Source organism: Chelmon rostratus, chromosome 14 (genome assembly GCF_017976325.1).
Source record: "Chelmon rostratus isolate fCheRos1 chromosome 14, fCheRos1.pri, whole genome shotgun sequence".
Classification (NCBI taxonomy): Eukaryota; Metazoa; Chordata; class Actinopteri; order Chaetodontiformes; family Chaetodontidae; genus Chelmon; species Chelmon rostratus.
In genome coordinates, this window is record NC_055671.1 from 22268582 (window position 1) to 22288488 (window position 19907).

General features: G+C 42.8%; 1 protein-coding gene across 1 annotated transcript in view; it reads left to right on the forward strand.

Moving 5' to 3' along the window:
* LOC121617266 (polypeptide N-acetylgalactosaminyltransferase 10-like) overlaps window positions 1-19907 on the forward strand; it is a 93011-nt gene that overhangs the window by 9186 nt on the left and 63918 nt on the right. The gene's annotated exons all lie outside the window — the stretch shown is intronic.

Below are 19907 nucleotides of genomic sequence, written 5' to 3' on the forward strand. Positions count from 1 at the left end.
GCGCTTCTTAAAATCAGATTTTCAGATATCACAGAGAAAATGTAGACTTTGAGCAGTGATTGTTAAAACAGCCTCCTAGTGTTAAACTCTGCACATGTGTCGTTCTGCATGGTGGAGCTCAGACATTCAACTGTAGGAACAGAGAAAAACACATCTGTCCAACATGAAGGAACGGTGCAGAATAAATCAGTAAAGATACCTGAAACATTTGACTTTTGAGTGTTAAATACTGCTCTTGTGTATCATCTGCTCACTAAAACCTCCTGACGTTGCAGACTGTGATTCCCTGTGAGACACTTTCTGTGTTTCTCTGCTCTCGTCATCACATGAATTTCAGAACTATAAAATATTCCTGATTGATACTAACCATTGGGAACATGTCATTAACTGTGGCTGACAATGACCCGAGCTCTCCTTCACCTCCGGTTATCCTAGCTGTGTTCCCTCCTTGTTGTTGGCTGGGAGAATGCCTTTCCTTTTTTCTTGCTGAAAAACACTGCGTGTACTTCAGCACAGCGCCTGACCTGTGATGACTTTATCTTTCTTTCTGGACAGATTACTTGGTTTTTCTTCTTCCAGCAGTGCACTTTGATGCGTGGAGTGTGTGTGTCTTTCTGCGGCTCGTACTCTTAGAGTTCACAGCATTTAAAAGCGGCCTGCTGTTGGCTTTGTGAATATGAGATAAAAGCTCTGTGTGTGTGAATGTGTATGTGTGTGTGTGTGTGTGCAGAAGACAAAGCAGTATCTTCTCCACATCGCCCGCCTGGCTGCACAGCAGTAAAGATCATGTGATAAGGGAAACGGCAGTTATGATCAGCTAAGCATCATGGGAAAGACAGAACAGCGTCCATAACAGATGAACCGTTTAACTTAAGGCAGTTCTCTGGTACTGTACGTTTGGCTTGCTCAGATGAGTCTATTAACAACACTGTGGTGCATTCACATGCTCCTCAGTAATGTGGTTATTCTCCTCCTTGGGCAGTAACCTAAATCAGAAATGTCAGTGTGAATGAGAAGCCTTGTTTCCTTTTTCAGGTTGAAGGATAAAGAGTATCTCAATGAAAAGGATTGCTGCTGGAGAATCATTACATGACCTATTTTAACCACGTCATGGTCTATTAAAGCCTTTTCTTTATTTTAACTAAACTAACTCAACTTAAACTTTTACAACCTTTGTGTGAACATGATATGAGGACAGCTTTATGTGTTTATTATGTAATTATTACAACTGCTGGTGGAGTTTTATTACTTCAAGGCTGCCTCCTTTCCCACCCAGGACAATCAATCAAGGAAGTGAGCTGACCCGTCAACAACACTGGAGCAGTAAGTCTCATATTAGACCATATAATGCTGTCCTTATCAAAATACTGTATTTGTTGAAGGATTCATTTTAGGTTTAACAGCACTAGACTGGTAGAAATAAAACTATTAATGACACAGTATCATAAACATGGATGTCTCCATCTGTTGTCAACAACAGCTGAGAAAATCCTGCTAATAAACCTGCTAATATAAGGCTGGGTGCTGGAGCAGGTGTGGGGCTGTAAATGCTTTCAGCGTTGTCTGATTCCCTCACATATCCTGATCACCCAGAATAATCTGTTCGTCGTGTGTGAGTGTAAACGTGGTGACGGAGCGTTCGGCTCTTCGCTCAGTGGCTGTTGCTGGCGTAGCGTTAGCTTTGTTCGACTTCCCTCACCCGCATTCCCACAGTTGTGATTCAAACTACCAAGTTTCCAGAATGGAACCTTTCTTCCCTCGCTATTAGGCTACCGCCGCCCCCCCCTTCTCTCAGAAGTGTGACGACTTTGTTTCATTTTGACAGATCATGGCGCAATAGATGTTTCCTGTAGTTCAGAGAGCTTCAGAGGAACGGTTTGAACTGAGGCAGTCGGTCGTTTTCTAGTCTTAAAGCGCTTTTCAGCAATCAGGCTGCAGCCACACCAGCACTTCGGAACAGCTGTTTGAAGATTGACGCGCTGTCTCCGGAAGAAATTGCAGCATTTTTTGCTCTGCTAGACCGTGGCCGTCCTTACAGAGCTACTTGCAGGAGCAGCAGGTGATGTCACCGTTAGCATTCATGAGGCCTCGATCATTTCAGACGCACACACATACGCACCACCCCCCCCACCCCACCTGTCGTCATCTTGGATTATAATCAAGGCAAATTTCCTTTTTTCCCCTCATCCTGTAAAATATTTTCATTGGCATTGATTGGGGTTGTAAAACGATGCGTGAAAAGACAAGCTGTGTGGGTGAGGACAAGGTAAATGAAACAAGCTATAAATGCTGGGATTTCTTCCAAGCTGATGCAATGCACCGTATAAACAGACCTGTTTAACAGCAACATTAACACTGCTGTCACTCAGCTGCAGGTTTGGTGACATTATTGGATGGGTTTTCATTATTTCGTGTTATACTGGATAACACACTCATAGCCATATGACCTTTGGTATTATTGACGTACATAGATGTTATAATTGAACATTTATGCCTCAATTAATTAACAGCACGTTGCATTTTAAGACTACAGTGTGCAACTTTTGTTTGTTTTGCACACAGCCCGAAAAAACACAAAACAAGTGTGATAATTTGCTAATCCCTTTTAACATAGTCAGTTAAAAGCAGTACAAAGACGATATATTGAATGTCGTTTCATGTTATGCCTGTATTTAGCCGGTCAGGAAGCTGTTATGGTGTGCTACCAAACACGCTGGCCAGTAACATGCTAGCTGGCTTGCAAACCAAACCAGTTTAGAAAAAAAATATCAAGGTAGCCTAGTTGGCCACTCATGTCCCAACCATATCACAACTTACAGTCTTGTTCAGCAGGGTTACGTTGGACTGAATGGTGAGACAGAGCTAAAAATGGCAGCATTCAACGTTCAAGTCTGCTGCGTCTCTCTGAACCTTCAAGGTCGTGTTCTGCTGTTCACCAAAGTTGAACCTGCATGGATTTCATAAGAGAATCTGCTGAAATGTTGGTGTGAAATTTCCAGCCATTAATGCTGATCCTCTTTCTACCAGAGCCACTGTCCAGAAAACAAAACTCTTTTTCACAGATTAATGCTTTTCATGTTGTGGCAAACAGCTTCTGTTGTCTGAACTTCAGTTTGTTGACACTCTGGTCATTTGTCGCGTTTATTCTGTTGTATGATTTTGACATTTGATGTGAAGGACAGATGTCGAAAGAGGAATACAGCCTCATGTCACTGGTTTGTAGCATGGAAGCTCTGTTGAGTCTGTGTCCATTTGTGAGGCTGTGGTGTGCTGCATTGTTAATCTAATGTGTCGTCATCTTTAAGTGTTTTCCGTTCCCTGTGTTGCAGTCATTCGCAGTGTTTGCAGTGCATCTTTACACTGCTGTAAAATGCCATATTTTACCTTAAGAACTAATTTAGACAGAAATGGTGGATGTCAACTTTCTAGGAAAAGGGACACACGCTACTTATTGATGACTCACTTGTGTAGCTACTTGTGGAAATGTGATTTGCAGTAGTTGCTTTCAACTGCCGATGTGTGACTGACACGTGAATTAAGCTCATGATGAACATGTCATGCTGAGGGAAAAATAACTCACATCCTTAGCTGCTGTAAAATCCTGCCACGCTGCCACCGAAAAGAATCGGTATGTCACCAGTGTCAACAAGTTTCTAATTGCACTGGCAGCAGTTCAAACTACTAAAGTAGAAAAGAAATCAACAAAAGATTACATTTCAATGGAGTGAAAGGAGCCCATTCATATCAAGCCTTTTCCCTTTGGGAAGAGGGGCAAAGAGGGTCATTCAGTATTTTCAGACCTTTGCACTGCACGGGGGTCTGGTGGATGTTTGAGCAGGCGAAGCAGAGCCCTCAGTGCTTTTTGCGGATGTGCACACAGTTTTATCAGTTGCTTCTTTTTTGAGCTGCTGTCTTGCAGTATTACTGCAAAGCTGAGCACCGTATATCATGACCTTCTTGGATTTGATGGCACAGGATCCTGTATAACCTCCTGAAAATGTTAATTGTTCTTCAAGGCTCTGGAGTGCAAAGGCTCCCCTGCAGTTGTTATAGGCTCACTTACTGACTGCAATAAATGTCTTCTCATTTCTTAAAGCGGCAGTTCACTCAAATTACAAAAAAACAAAACATTAGTTTTTTTATTTACCCCGAGAGGAACGTTGCCATGCAGAAAGTTTCAGATTTATGTGCCGGAGCCTTAAATCAGCCTCTGAAGAACAGAGGTCAGTGGGACTTCATCTGTGCAGCTCAGAACATTAAAAGAATTACATCAACATTAATTACGCTGATTGACTGGAGCTACTTTATATGGAGGAGAGTCGTCCCAATAAAAACTGCCAATAGCAATGTCTTTGGATTATCCAGCACAAGCATCGGTGGCAATTTGTTTTATGATGCAACTTTTAGTATACAGCATGAACACAAGGACAAATGCAGATTGCTAGTACTGAACCCCCATTGTTAAAAACCCAAAGGCTTTGATTTGTTTGCTGAATGAAGCCTGTGAGATGTAATTGAAATCGAGTAAGATGACCATTGAGCTTAGATTAGTATGTCTTAAAGGGATTCAGTGTCTAATGATAATGGACAGAGTTGGAGCATCCAAAACATGCAAATATTTGGCACCAATATTTTTTTAAACTACTTAGTAAAGGTTTCATTTTTTAAGGCGATCACCATTGCACCACCAACAAAATTTCACTTACCTCCATTGAATTGGGGCAGCAGCAGAAATCTCACAGACGGATGCTGAAACCTGGACAAATAAAAGAAATCTTCATGGCTAGATGCTACTTCAAGGTACGTGTTGGCACATGAATGGAACTTTTAAGGGACCTGACTTCTTTTTGCAATTTAATCTCGAATCTAATGACTCATTTCTGCTTCTATTTTCCGGTGTCTGCCGCCCAGGTGAACTGATGCTTGTCATTAGTCTCTGTACCGGCATTGATGTGAGACAGCGGGCTGAAACGAGTTGGTAGATTTTCAGCGTGTTATTCCATTATGAACCAGCCTCTGAACAGTCTGTCTAGCAGTTCTCAAAGCGTTGCCTCTGCCCACTTTGTTTCACATTATGCTCTCATATTGGACGGTTGTCTGTTGAACCCCGAGCTATCATCCTGTGGCCTGATTGTCCCCTCACTGACAAATGTTGATAATTACCTTCCAGTGGAGCTGTAAAAGCTCTCCCTGCTGATCTCATTGATTCGCTCTTCCTACCCAGTGTAGGGAAGGAGCAGCATGCCTCGAGCTCTCTGGCTTGCCATGGCACGGTAAAGCTTGGCCCGGCAGTGCGAACCAGCCGCTGGGACAAGTATGGAGGGACGCTAGTAGGATTAGGACTGCTGAGACAACTGATTTGCTGATCATTATGTAAGCCACATCTGTCCTCCATCCCCTCGGTGGTACCCGGCCTCCCATGCTGAATGCAGCCAAACCCAGCAGCAACATGAAGAGAGGAAGCTCCAAGTCCTGCTTACAGAGAGGACGCCAGGGGAAGGGGTGAAGGGGTGAGGGAGGGGGCGGTAAGCATGCTCCTGGCTGCTAGTTGCAGAAACACTGAGCAGATGATGGGGGTAGCTGGGAAAATGGTGTTCATATAGTGACAGAATGGGTGATCAGCCAAGTGCTTTCAATTTCAGTTCGAAAGCCTTCACACAGATACAGTAAACGCTGCTGTGAAAGGCAGCAACCCTGAAATGCTTCAACAATTTAGCTTGAAAAAGAGCTGGAACTCTTCATGATATTTTATTGCTGCTTTCCACCTGAATTTTTCTCTTTCAACAAATGCTTTGCTGCAGAGGTTTTTTTTTTTGTTGCTGTCATTTTTATTTTTGGAGTAGTTTTCAGCCAACCATAATCTGATCTTCTCTCGGTATACTCGCCAAGCAAAGCAAAACAAAACAAAAACTTTTGAAATATCTAAATTTGCCATTATCACATTTTGCTACTCTCCTGTATATAAGACAGCTGGTGCACGTCTGTCTGTCTTGGAGGACACACAGGAGGTGGAAGCGCTGTGATTGGTCAGTTCTCACATGAGCAGTAGCAGAGGTGCATGTATCTGTGCTGTGTGTGTGTGTGTGTGTGTGTGTGTGTGTGTGTGTGTGTGTGTGTGACTGCTTGTCTTTGCCGCTCTCCGTTAAGACACAGTTGACAAATATGTGGAATAATTAGAACAGCAGGGAGAGGGGCAGGAAAATCAAAAGGGCCGGCAAGCATGGGATGCATATTTCATCATTCATCAGATCATTTATATCGTATGTATCATTTATGTCGTAGAATAGATTATCAGTGTGTTCTTTTGCCAGATTAGCTCGCGGTGTGTGGAGACAATAGAACAGACGCTGAAACTATCGCTGCAGATCGTGAGTTGGCTGCGGAGCTCCATGCCACACCGCGCTCTGTTTGAACAGCCCACGGGCGCCCGGGAGGATGCAGGCAGCGCCTCGTGGCGCTTTTTGCCTCCTGTGTGTCTCCTGCGTGAGGTTTCTCCCTTTTGTTCCCTTCACTTGACTTGACACTTCAGAATACACATGTGTGAGCAGGTGAAATATTTTACTTATAAGCTCTCAGTGTAGGAATTTCTCTCTCTTGTCCTCTCAAGGACAGTGATGTGCAGCATCCCTCGAAGAATTACTCGCCATGTTGATAACGCAGGGAAGATTATTTCCATCACCGTGCCTTGACCCTACAAAGGCCTGAAGGACAGCCCCCTGGTCGGCAGTAGATCCAAGGACGAGGGGACGTTCGGAGAGGTTTGGCGGGACAGAAGCGGCTCTTTGAGCTGGCAGCACCACAACTCAGCACTTAATGACCACCGTACAGTATTTCTCTGCTTCCTCTCAGTCAGACATGATAATAAGGAGCTTATTTGAACAGCACTTTGCTCAGATGGGTTTGGACAGGAGCCAGTGGAAGCTGTGATCATGGCAGCGGCAACGCAGCTGTAAATTACCACTGAAGCCCCTTCCAAATCCATTGCACTATGTCTCCTGTTAAAATTCAGCTTTAACTTAACTGCCATGGTGTAATCTCCCTTGTACAATATATGCCTGAGTTGCCTTCAGCAGGTTAGCATATGCTCTCTTATACACATCTGTCCAAGTTCTAGTGTTGGTACTGGTGTATTCCTCTTGTCCAGCATGTAGAATATAGCAGGATTATTGTTTTCCCCTGGAGACAGAAGCCCAGCTTCTTCCATGTTGTTTACTTTTCAATACTTAGAAATTGTTTCAGTGTCGAGGGATTAGAATAAGATCAGTTTTGTGCTTTCAAACATAATCTCATAAATCTTTCAAACATTTAATAGATTGCTCTCCTTTTGCAGCAGACTGGTGTAGGTATGGTAAGGGCTTGTTGTTGCCGTTGACGGCAGCTGAGATAAACACTGACTCGCGGTTTGTCTTCAGAATAAACATCCTGCAAGGGGTGAAACTCTTCACACAACATGAAAGTCTCAAAATTGCCAGTTTTTATTTGCGTCTCTGTGTCATGCATCCAAGAATTAAGCACAGTTCTGTGCCTGCAGAAGGCAGACAAGCAGCCATCTGCCATGGCCTTTGTCCAGTCCTCTGCCTGGTATTTCTGGTCGCAGCAGAGCTGTGGATAATGACTTCTGTTGGGAGATGAGACGCTGTGTGGCAGCCCCGCTGGGCTCCTCTTCCAGGGAGGTCTCAGTGCCTCAATCTCCACCCGGAGATCCTCAACTTCAGCAACAAAGAGTAGTGGAGCTGGAGCCCAGGGGATGGGCAGGGATTTGGAATATATCTACACTCAAAACTCCCAACCGGCTTTTCTACAACTCAGTATTTCTCTGAGGGTTAAGAAAAATTCAACACCAAACACCAGAATGGGTTCAGCGAGTGCTGCTAGTAGCTGTTTTCCTTTACAGTGTCAAGATTTTTTTTCCTTTTTGTCTCCTTTGCCGTTTAAAATGTTGCTTCTTATTTTGTTTTTCTCTGTGCTTCCACAAGTTCTTAACAGTCTGAGTCATCACACCTTCGGGATAATGTTTATCTTAAAACAAATGATTTCCTTTGCCGTAGAGAAAGAGGACAGCGTAAGAGAAAAGTCAAAAGTATGACACAAACCAATTTGCAGGAGATGATATGATTCACCTTTGTTCACAGTTGGATCAGCAGCTTGTTGGATCTGTAACTGGTGTGGTGGTGGTGGTGGAGGTGGAGGCACTGTGGTTCAGTATACTATTTTTAGAGGGTGGGGATTGGTAGCTTATGTTTCCGTGTGATGAGCCAGGACAGCCAGGGCAAATTGACTTGTCTGTGAAGTGGTTGAGGAGAGGAAGAGGTGGAGGAGGAGCGGAGAGTGAGGTGGAACAGGAAAGACAGGTAATTGTGTCTCTTGGGGGTCGAGGTGGATCTGTCTGTGATCTGACAGAACAGGAAGGGAAAGAAAAAAGAACTGAAAAGCATCCTCTTCTCGCTCCAAGATAGATAGTGTCGCATCTCAGGAGGAAGAGAGGAAACAGAAAAGGGGAGTATTGACCCAAGGTGGTCTGATTTCTCCTCCTCAGAGAATGAGTGGACAGTGCTGTTCAGTCCAAAGTTCTTGCAGAAGGAAGACAACGGGTTTATCTTCTTGATTTTGCCATGTATGAAAATGCAGTGCTCCATCAAAGTCCAGCAGCGACAGCTAAGTGACTTTGACAACCCCAAGAACCCGTGTTCCTGCCTTTTGCATGCTTCAGTGGGTAATTCACATCCAAACAGTGCAAATAGGGTCTGAAATGATGAATATAGTAAATGGCGTCAATATAAAGATATGTATCTAAATATGATCAGATAGCAGTTGGCCAAATATAGATTGCCTGAATGTAAATATAGATATTAATCTAGATAAATATAGTAAACAGCCTTTTTTTGGAGCACGCCGAGACATAGTGTTAGAAAAACATTCGTGAAATATTCATTTTCTGTGGTATTATTAATTTTTATTGAACTTGGTAAGGCTTCATGCTGCGCTCCCATTGTGTTTTCTAGCTAACAAGGCCCAGATTTAGTCATCTGCAGGCATCTATATGAAAGAAAAACCTTCTACTTCAGTTTGCTCAAACTTCTATTACTCAATGCCAGCAGCACTGACAGTGATTCTGACTGCTGGAGATAAAACAAAGTGTTAGATTTCAGAAGAGACAAAAACCAGGCTGTACTCCTTATGGTTCAACAACGGCTTTCAGTTTTCGTTGGGTATGTACTGGATAGGTGGTCTAGGCTAAATTTACAGGCATAAGAAGACTTATTGGAGACTGGTTGTCACGAGTATCAATAATTACTTTGGAGGGGAATTACTCTTTAACTTGTCATTGTGATGATGGGCTGAGGCAGGCAGATAATCAGAAAACATCAGCTCGTCTCTTATTTGCTGTCAGGCTTCCAGGCGGTTTCAGTCTCCCTGAAGCTCTGAGCGTCTGGTTTTCAGCATCTTCAAATGTCACAGTTGTCGAATGGTAAATGGCTAAGAAAAATAAAACCATTTTGGTACTGTATTGTTACATACAAGAATAACATCTCACTCACAGCTGTTAAATTATTTCCAATTTTTCCAGTCTGTCTTAAAACGATAGTCATGTGCCCGTATGACATAACGGTGAAACAGATCCTCTCTTTGCTGTGATCATTCCTCCAGTTCAAGAGATCGACTCCACACGTGTTTCCAACGTGTGGAGTCGATGGGGACAAAATTCATAATAATAATCACAAGGTTCAATCAAAGCTAACATGAGTAATCAGACTTAGACAAATTACGTACATATCTACCAAAGTTAACCTGTGTTTTTAAAAAAAAAGTGTGCAGTGTGCTAGTACAAAATTCCCCCTTTGAGGTACTATATGTCCACATACGCTCAGCAAGGAAACTAAGACTAAAGACTAACTTTGGAAGATCCTCACATGAGTAACTTGGACTTCTGACACTTCGTATTCGCTTCAAATTAACTTTAGAATATATTTTTTCAGGGAATGACATCACTTCCATCGAGACCATCACTTCCACTGGAAGCATGTTCTCATAATGGCTGCTATGAACAGAAGGAGTGAGAACAACAAGCAGAAACTGTTTCAGACAGACTTGAAAAAATATTAACCTTCTCTTCAGTCACCATAAAATGCTTGAAGATTGGTAGCCTATTTCCAAAATGTTGAGACCATACGTGCTCCCTCCCGTCTTTTCTTTTTCCTCCCTGTATTGCATGAATGCAGTGGAAAAAAGGTGGGTTGCAAACTGGGCCTTTTAGGCAACGCTGCTCTCCATCTATAAACTCAAACGCAGCAGAAATTGTATGCAGCCTGAGGGTATGTTCTGCCTGCTAGGCCCAACTCAGGGCATTAACAAGTCCTCAGCGAAACTGCAACCCTCAGCAGTTATAGGGATGGTGTAACAGGCAGGAGTTTACGAAGACTGATAAGAAAATGAAGAAAAGTAAAATGTATGTTTTGTAGCTCCACAACAGAACAACTTGTTGACGTATATAGAATAGATGCGAGAAGAAAACCACAGTCGCTTTCTGTGTAATGCAGGTGTATAGTTCCCGCCTCGGGCCTTCACTCAAGCCTAAAGTGCTGGGGGTGTCAGGCAGCAGGCAAGAAAATGAATTTGTAAACAAGAGGAAGAGAAAAAAAATCATTCTATTAATCTGCAGAGCTCTTATTTATCTCTTTCCTTTCAGCAGCACCTTTAAAGTAATCATTCATGGATGACAGCGATATTACCTGGGCACTGTACCTCTAAAAATGAAAGACCACTCAGCAGAAGACAGCTAGCATTCGCACCTGATTTCAGCCTCACATGGAACTGTGAACTCAGTAGGTGGGCCTGAATACAATGAAGGCAGACCCAAGGACAGCGTTTTGTTCACATTTCTAACAAGATAGACCAAATAATAACGATAATCAAGCCGTAATGAATAAAGACGCCAGTAGACCTCCCTTGACACACAGGACAAATGCAGACAAGCTTTGCAGCTGCTGCTGGATAATGAAATACTAATGATAAACTTTATTTGAATATCACATTTTATATAAGAAATGCTCAAAGTGCATACAACATGCATGTATTGACACACATAAGATGAATAAAATCAATACTACTTTTTAAAAGAAGTGCAACAGTGCATGAGCACGAGGCAAAGTGGAAAGGTTTCAGGCCTGCATTAGGCCAAGTGTCAGGTCAAGTCATGGCTAGTTAAAGGCTAAAGTGAAGCCTAGTAGACTCTACATTTGTCCCTGTGAACTGCCAAATACACAGCGTTTAAGACACTCTTTAACTCAGAGTCAAAGAAAGCATGCCTGTTGGAGAAAGCAGCTTGGTCCATGTCTCTCTGGCATGTTGGTGCTGTATTACTGCGTAATGTCCCGCAACAGCTGCTGAGAGCCTAAAGCCACAGCAGCATCACCAATCCCACCCTATCTGACCGAATAGCAAACATAATCTGCTGTTGGGCAGATTAACAGAAGACCACAGCAGCATGGAAATGAGGTTAGGCAGCCAGCATTTCAGAGAGCCTCCTCATAATCTGCAAAATCCCTCCATCGAGGTCACTGGGAGGAAAACTGAAGAACCAATGACTGACAGCGATTTCAGCCCCTCTAATTCAGGTGTTGTTCGCATTTCAGCACAGAATTTGTCGTAATGACTCAGAAATACTCTGATCCCATTCCATCGTCCACACGGTTATTGAGAAATGTTGCTTTCTTTTACCTGAATTTAGAAGTCAGTTCGTCTTGACTGTACCATAATCCCCTTCTGCACTGGTAGCTGTTTGTTGTTGCATTCGAACAGTTCTCATCAACTTTCCAAGTCAATATCGTCCAGGTGTTGCTATTTAGGTCGTCATCGGTCACCGGTACAGTAACTTCCATCATACCGTGGCCACAGAAAATACTTGTTTCTGATCGGCTGGCAGATAAATCTAATAACATCTCACCCCACATTCATAGGCGGTAGTTTCACCACTGTCCTACATCAATTTGTGATAAACAGCATATTCAAGTGCAGGTAAGGATAGCAACTTTACTTGTTGCTATTGCCACATGTTTGCAGTTAAAGTAACTCTTATTGCTGAAACAGGCCTAATCATGGGTTAAACCAGAAGTTCTCTTAGTCTGACACTGTGGCGCCCCACAATGCCGTCATTACTCCCTATCCTCCATGTTGCCCTATCGGTTTATGTGGGCTACAACTTGACCACATTTTTAGCACATCACATCAGTTTTTCTTTACATTTTGGCAGCATTAAAAGTATGCAGAATTAGCTATTAGCAGTTTCTGCTTGTGATGTATCCATGTCTCTGGATTCATTTGATACTGAAGAAAACTTAAAAATGTGGTGATTGTCAGGCAAGTTCTGAAGCTATAAGGAGCGTTTGTCTGTGATTTCTAAGAGGATTTATTTGCGAAGGACAACAGACATAATATATCCCCATGAGGTGTAAGCCTCGCTGAATCTAGACGCGTTCAGATTTGACTCTGAGAAGGAATAAGTTTTGACGTACTTGTCCCTTTCACCTCATGCAGTACCTTTGCTTCATGTCTTGTTCCACACCCCTCATACAGTTCTCCTGAACAACCTCTGGGGGGCGCACCTTCCAGTTGGAAAACTTCTGCTCATACTTTTAACTTAGGCAGACTGTGCCCAGAGCATTTACCACTTCGTTGGTTATTTCGGGGAAGCTAGCTGTTGCATTTTATCAAAGGAAACGGACTACCTGTATGCACCATCAGTTATGGTCTCTACATTGCTAAAGGTGCCAGTTTACTGTATCAGAAGTGCTTCTTGGCTGGTGGGATAGCCTTAGAAACCCCCTTCCCCCACACCTTTCCAACGTCCCGTTTGGGGGGCATTGTCTGACCATGTATGTATGTTTCTGTAATCCAATCATCCAACATTCACATCCACTTTACGCCGCGATTGGCTAACTATGTGAAGGTAAGAGAACCAGGGATTGAACTCTTCTTTTTTTAATTTTTTGACCCAAACTATTTGTGTTACTTTTCATGGGAACAACCAAGTGCAACGTTCACAGCTATGAACACAGTTTATTGGCTTCGTACAAACTAGTTCTGATCAGTGGAAGCTTGCAGTGTGGTGCTATGGTGAACACGCTGTAGACCCGGTGCACGCTCACCTTAGCAGGATGCACCCTTTGAAGGAGATAGCTCCTGAATTTGGACACAGCTAATATCTTATTTTAGCTAGATTTGGCCGTGTGCTTGTCTCCCTGTCTTGTGCAAATACAGCCACACCTTTGTTAAGCGACACTCTCAGTCTGTTTTTGTGAATCTGTGTGCAAACACTGACTGACATGTGGCCTTTTGTCATCAGTTAAATAGACCACTAAAAGGCTACATTAAATTTAATGAGGGATCACACCGCCAGGTGACGTGAGTTACACCCCCGTCCTCTCCGCTCACATCCTCACATCCTCCCATCTTTGTCTTGCTGCATCTGTACTGTTAGCAGGATAAGAGCTTAACAGCTACATTTCTGTTGTGTCGTGTCACTTTTAAGACAATTTGGGGCCCGTCAGATAATGAGAGCATGTTGGATTGAGACAACACAGCCTGTGTGGATCATGGTATCGCTCCTCCAGTGTCCTATCAGTGTGTTTGTGCTGTGCTTTGAATATTAATAGAGCGGAAAAGTGCCCAGAGTGGAATGAGTTTGTGGCAGCACGGAGCCTCGGCTTTCTGATGATGGTGATTAGCAGAGAAGAGGAAGGCAATACTCTGCTGTGTAGTACAGCAGGGAAACCGATGACTGTGTTTGCTGCTGCCTTATTTTCAGCTCGGTTTCAATGCCTCATCTGGGCTGGCGTGTGGCTGTGAATGCGCATTCTCATGAGCCCGCAGAGACAGAAGTGGGATCGTCTTGTGAATGCTTCCTGCATTGCATTTCCGTAATTGTGCATGTTATTGTGTGGATTTTTGTATTGTACATTTGCAAAAGTCAATGAAGATGATGAGGTAAAAAAATCGATATGTCTTTGGACTTTTTTTAATAGAAATATCACATTATCACATTGTGTTTTATTGGTGTTTTAGACGGCATCCCAACTTTTTTTGCAATTATGATTGTCAACAAGTGGGTCACAAAGGCCCACATTTGCACATTTAAGCACCACTGTACGATAACATAAAGTTAAAAAAGAAATATTTTTAATGTACTGGTTTTACATCTCTCAAATGTTTTTAGAGAAACAAATATGAATTAAAAGTGCAAGATTTAAACACTATAAACTAGTCATTATGCTACATCTTTTAGCTTCTGCACATCTTTTGCAAAGCCATTATACTCTCTATATATAGAGAGAGATATTTTTGTTTGCTTTGTTTTGGGTTTTTTGCCAGAAAGACTAGTCTGTCCACAGTGTCTGGATTTCAAGGACACAGAATTGCCACAAGTCCTAAAAGCAGGCTCTGAGGGTGAGCTGGTAGCAAGAATACACAGGTATTGCTTTGCCAGGATGTATGTTGTTGATTTGATTTTCCACTATGCCAGGGGGCTGGTCTTGCTGTCTGCATCAGGAACTAGCAGGCAGCTGCTCAGTTTCAGTAGTCTCCCAGTCTGTAAGACCGGAAGGAGCAGCAGAGTAGGACTCTTTTAAAAAGCTGCCCAGTGTCTTCTTCTGCATTTCGTCTGCTGTAGCTGCAGCATCTCCTCTGCCTCCCCGGGTGCAGTAGATCTGAATGTGAGAGTAGCTTGCGACGTGCGCTGACATTTATCCAGCATCTGAGCTACAGCTCTGGATTTCATGGCCTCAGCCTTGTCATCTTTGATGTAGTGGGTCTTGAATTGAAGATCAACAAGGGATGCCATGTTCAGGAGGTCATCAGTGGCAGCATCATCGTATTTCTCATTCAGACAGCTGATGACAGTAGCTTTGATGGTCTCTGTGAGCTATGAGTCATAAGCTTCTGGCATCAAGACCTCCTCCTTGTAGAGCTGCAGCGCAGGTTTCAGGTGAGACACACCCTTGTATGTTTCACTAGAAAGCCTATTAGTGAAGTCAGCAAGTGGATTTGGAGCCTTGTGGACAGACTCCTTTGCCGTTGCCTTCTCCTGCTCCAGCACTGGTGCTCTCACTGCATAGTGGGACCCCACCACCAAGTAAGAAAGTGCTTGTCATGGCCTTTCTCCTTTTTGATCGCTTTTTATATGGCAGAGGCTGCAAAAGAGGACACAACCGCTTGTTGTTTTGGTGCAGGCCCACGAGCGCTGCTAAAACTTGTGGATGGACTAACATGGGCCCATGTTTTCTTACTGTCGGTGTGCTCGCTGCGATGGTACCTTTGCAGGCACCTTTTAGGTACCACAATGCTCTGCAGTATACAAAGCAGCATTAAATTAGGCATGTGTTTGTTAAAACAACTGCAGCTAACACTGACCACTTCCATTGTTCTCAGTTTAAAATTGCTTAGAGAGACAAGGGTCTCAAGTTTCATGTCGGCAGATCGTTCCAGCAGCACGGACCGTGATGGAAAAGACTTGCTTTGCCAGCCTCTCATCTAATTAGCACATGTCAACACGCTAACACGCTAAACTAAGATGGTGAACATCACACATATGGTGAACATTACACCTACTTAACATCAGCATGTTAGCATTGTCATAAGCAGCATCTTGGCATGCCGATATTAACATTTGGCTCAAAACATCATTGTGTCTCACAGAGCTGTTAACAAGGCTGCAGGCTTATGGCTTGGCAACACTGAACATGCAACATATGCAGACCGCTTACAAAGTCAATGAAAGGGGCTCTACCAGGTGTGAGAGGAGCGTATAAGTGGTGCACATGCGCCACAGGGATCTGCTTTCCAAGCATGAGACTAGGCCAGTCCCGGTTTATGTTTTTTACAAGAGGTGTGCATGGCCCTTTAGTCTTGTTAAGAAAAAGATGAGCCTTTGGTGTACTTGTTTCAGCCATGCTAGGAATAGCAATGTCGCTCTGTTTGTTCTTCGGTCCATCACTATGGTCCACACTGAATATCTTGATAACTATTGGCTGGATTGCAATGAAATTTGGAACAGATATTCATTTCTCCCACAAGATGGATAGCAACAGCTTTGATAATCCCTGACTTGTCTTCTAGTGCCGTCAACAGGTCAGAATTTCAACTTGTCCAATTCTTTGGTGTTTTGCCAAATACCTGCAAAACAAATGGCATTCCCTTTAGCCCGACTAAGTGAATATCAAAACAGCAGCGCTTGCTGGTAAGATGAGTTTGTATTGAGCATTTATTGCCGTCTTTCAGCCAGAGAACATCTCAAATTTGTGCACGCTCAAGTGGCTATTACGGCATAGTGTGCCGTGAATTGAAGACCTTCCATCACGGAGTCCTTTTACTTTTCATACCCCACTTTCATGACACACACGTGAGCGCATCTCCCATCTGCTCCTCGAGATTATTCCGTCTTTTTCATACTCATCGTCTTTTACTGTCTGTCTCAATTACTTTCACCCGCCCACGTTCTGCTTCCACAAAACTAAACATGTGCACACATTAGCTGAAAAGTTTTCCTCTCTCCTTGTCTTGTTTTTCAAGGTCTTGTTGAGCAGCAAGAAAAGCCCCAGAGGAATATCATGGCGACGTGCACTGAAATTTTAATCAGGAGGAAATGGGGCGGCACAATCTTGCTTCTTTTTAGTATAAATTTGCACAGACGGACTCTTGCTGCTTGTCAGTTCCTTGTATGACACACTGAGGGTGTCTGCCTGTGACAGAAAGAGCCGAACAAGAGTGGTAGAGGGGGTGAAGGAGGGAGGTGAAGAAAAGGGGAGAAGAAGAATAAAACAAGAGTGGAAGAAGGAGCAGGGGGAGCTGAATGGATTTTTATATTCGGCTCTTATACGACATCCCTGTGCCTAAGCTGAGGCCAGGCAGGAGATGGAATAATAAGTTATATTATCACACAAACGGGCTGATATACGTTTTCCAGGTTTTCTGTGTGTCAGCTTGACCCAGACAGTCAGTTACTGCATAGAGGAATGATGCTAAGGAAATAAAGGAATGGTGCTTTTGTTTAAAGACAATGAGAATTTAAAATAAACCCTAAAATTTGGATTAGTAAATTTGTCCCTAAACTGGGCTTGATGCAAAAATACCCTTAAATATACCTGCTGAGTGAATTCCATTTCAGGTTATGACGATATTAAGTCTGAGAACGCAAATTTTACTTTTAATTAAATTCAGATTGTTGTTAAAATGTTAAGCAGGTGCAGTGTGTCTATGCAAACCGTCATGTATGTGCGGCGGACTGGATTTATCCACGTGTGGGGTGGTGGGGTCTGCTTTTTAGAAATGTATTAAGCAGCAAAAATGGAAGATAAAATCAGCCACGTGTAATGTCAGCAGTGGCAGTTTCTCACCAGATGGTATAGTCTCACTGTCTTTCAACATTACATTCATTTGACATCTTTTTTTTCCCCCAAAGATACCTACTTCCCACAGTAAGTAATGTTGGGGGGAAGTGCTGTGTCGCTGTCTGTGCTTGATTAACCCTTTAACGCTGATTGTTGCAAATTCGCATCATACCGCTTTAATCCACATTGCAGCCGAATGGCGCATGCATTCCTCTAATGCCGGTTTGTGCATATTCAACACACACCGAGGAACCTTTTGCAAGCACTGGTTTCTCGTCGGACCGGTCAAAGTGAAAGAACCCCTGTTCTAATTGTTGTTACAATGTGATGGTTGTTAGCCAATTTTGTGGCTGTTTTGATGAAATAATTTAATTTTAAATACATAAAAAGATGTTTTTACTGCATTTAAGCATTGAAAAAAGTGGACATGTACTGTTTGTTTGAACCCTATTCTAGTTGGTGAACTTACCTAAATTTATATCTATTGTATGTGCTACAGAAAAATTAACAAACTTCTCTTAATTTAGGATCAATTTGAAAGCAAAAACACAAAGAATTCATTTTTTAATATAATTCTGAATAAATTCAGGCATCAAGGGGTTAAGTTCACATGATGCTTATACACCTGCATTCACACATGTGCGACCTCATCCTTAGACTGTTGGGAAGGAAAGACAAAGGAAACAGAAAGGTGCTGTCGTCATGAGCAAACAGCAGGATGTCAGTGGTACTGAAGAGTAAGAACCAGCATCTAACAGGCGCACTGAAGTTTGCAGGTATGCTTACATGCTGTTTTAATGCGCTGCAGCTGAGCAGGTAATTAGCTGTCTTGTGCGCAAACTAATGTCAGCAGTGCACTTTTCCCCAGTGAGCTTTTTTTTGGTCACTTGTTCAACAAGCTAAGGTACAGGGCAAGGTGTGTGTTTAAGTGGAGTTGCTGCAGATAAGAAGGAGACTCCAGCAGGAAAGCTAATGTAGGTTGTTGTTCAGAGTGGGTTGTTGCTGTCTCACTCAGTGTGGCCATGAACACTGATGTTGTTGCTTTGTCATGATTTGATTGGCTGTTTCAAAATACAGTACATAGACAGATACCAAAGCAGCCAAGTTGACCAATCAGTTTTTACCATCTTTACAAAGTACATCTGTAGCTGCCATGGCCAATGATCTATTGCAGCTTTGGCAATAAGCATTGAAGCTCCACCATAACCTTTAACGCAGAGCTATAAATTCACCTTTAATAAGACTTAGCCAACTTCATCTTTCATAGTTTTAGTTAAAAGCTGACCTTTACCTAAACTTAACTCAAATCATAACCCTAAAACCAAGTCTTAACATCATTTTCCAGCTGCCAGGGTCTAAAACTTCTCCCTCAAAAAGACTGAAGTACAACAGCACAAAAAAAACTCCCAAACATACCAACTCCCCTCAAACCAAATCTCTCTCTGTGTGTCTATACTGTACATTACTTTGTTATTCAATGTCATATTCCTCAAAGCCAGGAGTCTGATTAATAATTCACAGTATTTCATTCAGTCAGTTGTGCCATTTGTACTTAAAGTGTTTCACTAATTGCCTCCTCCCATCGAGCTAATTATTTCTCCATTGTGCTGTGATCCTGTAATTCATGATGCAGAGTCACTGAAAGTCACTCAGTGTGTAGAATGACTAAGTGGAAGAAGAAACAGCCTCTGCCTCTGTATGCCGAGCTGCAGTGTATCTGTCTGTATGCGTGTGGTTGTGTATATAAGGCCTCCGCGGAGTCGTGCGTCACAGCATTGATATTCTCCTCACAGGGTCGTCGAGCATGAAATAGAAGAGCACACTTTCTGTGGATAAACTCTCAGCAGAACGCTGTTGGATAGTGAGAGTCTGATGCTCTGGAGAAATCTCTACGCTGACACTGATACTGAGAGAGTACTGGAAAAAAATGCCTTATTGTGTGTGCTGCACTGTTGTATAACTGTGTAGCAGTTCCTAAAGGTGCACACCTGTGGTTTTGCACATGTGAACTCATTAACAGCAGATTTGCATATTTGACATCATGGCTGACCATTTCTCAGCTTTTGCTACATGTTTTTGAATTAATTTCAGGCGGTCACACCTTTGCAGCTTTGGGGTGGGAGGTTGTGGGCTGGTGGGGAAGTCGAACACATCTGGCACATGACATTCGGTATATCCGTATTACATGATTGTGCAAATACTGTAGACCATCCAGCCCTTCGGTCAGCCTGCAGTTTTTGCAGGTAGATTTATGAGATAAGTCATCATCACTTCTAAAGTATTATTTGGATGGACATCTATCGAAATCGAGAATTCACATTAAGGTTTTCCAGCCATAATAAATATCGGTTACCAGTCGATCAAATTTTATCAGTTATTGTTATGTGATAATGCAATAACAGGCGGGGGCTGTTTTAAGAAAACCCTTCCTTTTGGTGCTGTTACATATGAGAGTTTTGAGGAATTGCCAAATTTAGATGAGCCTTGTCACAATGTCTGCTAATTGTTTCACCTTAAGTTTAATGT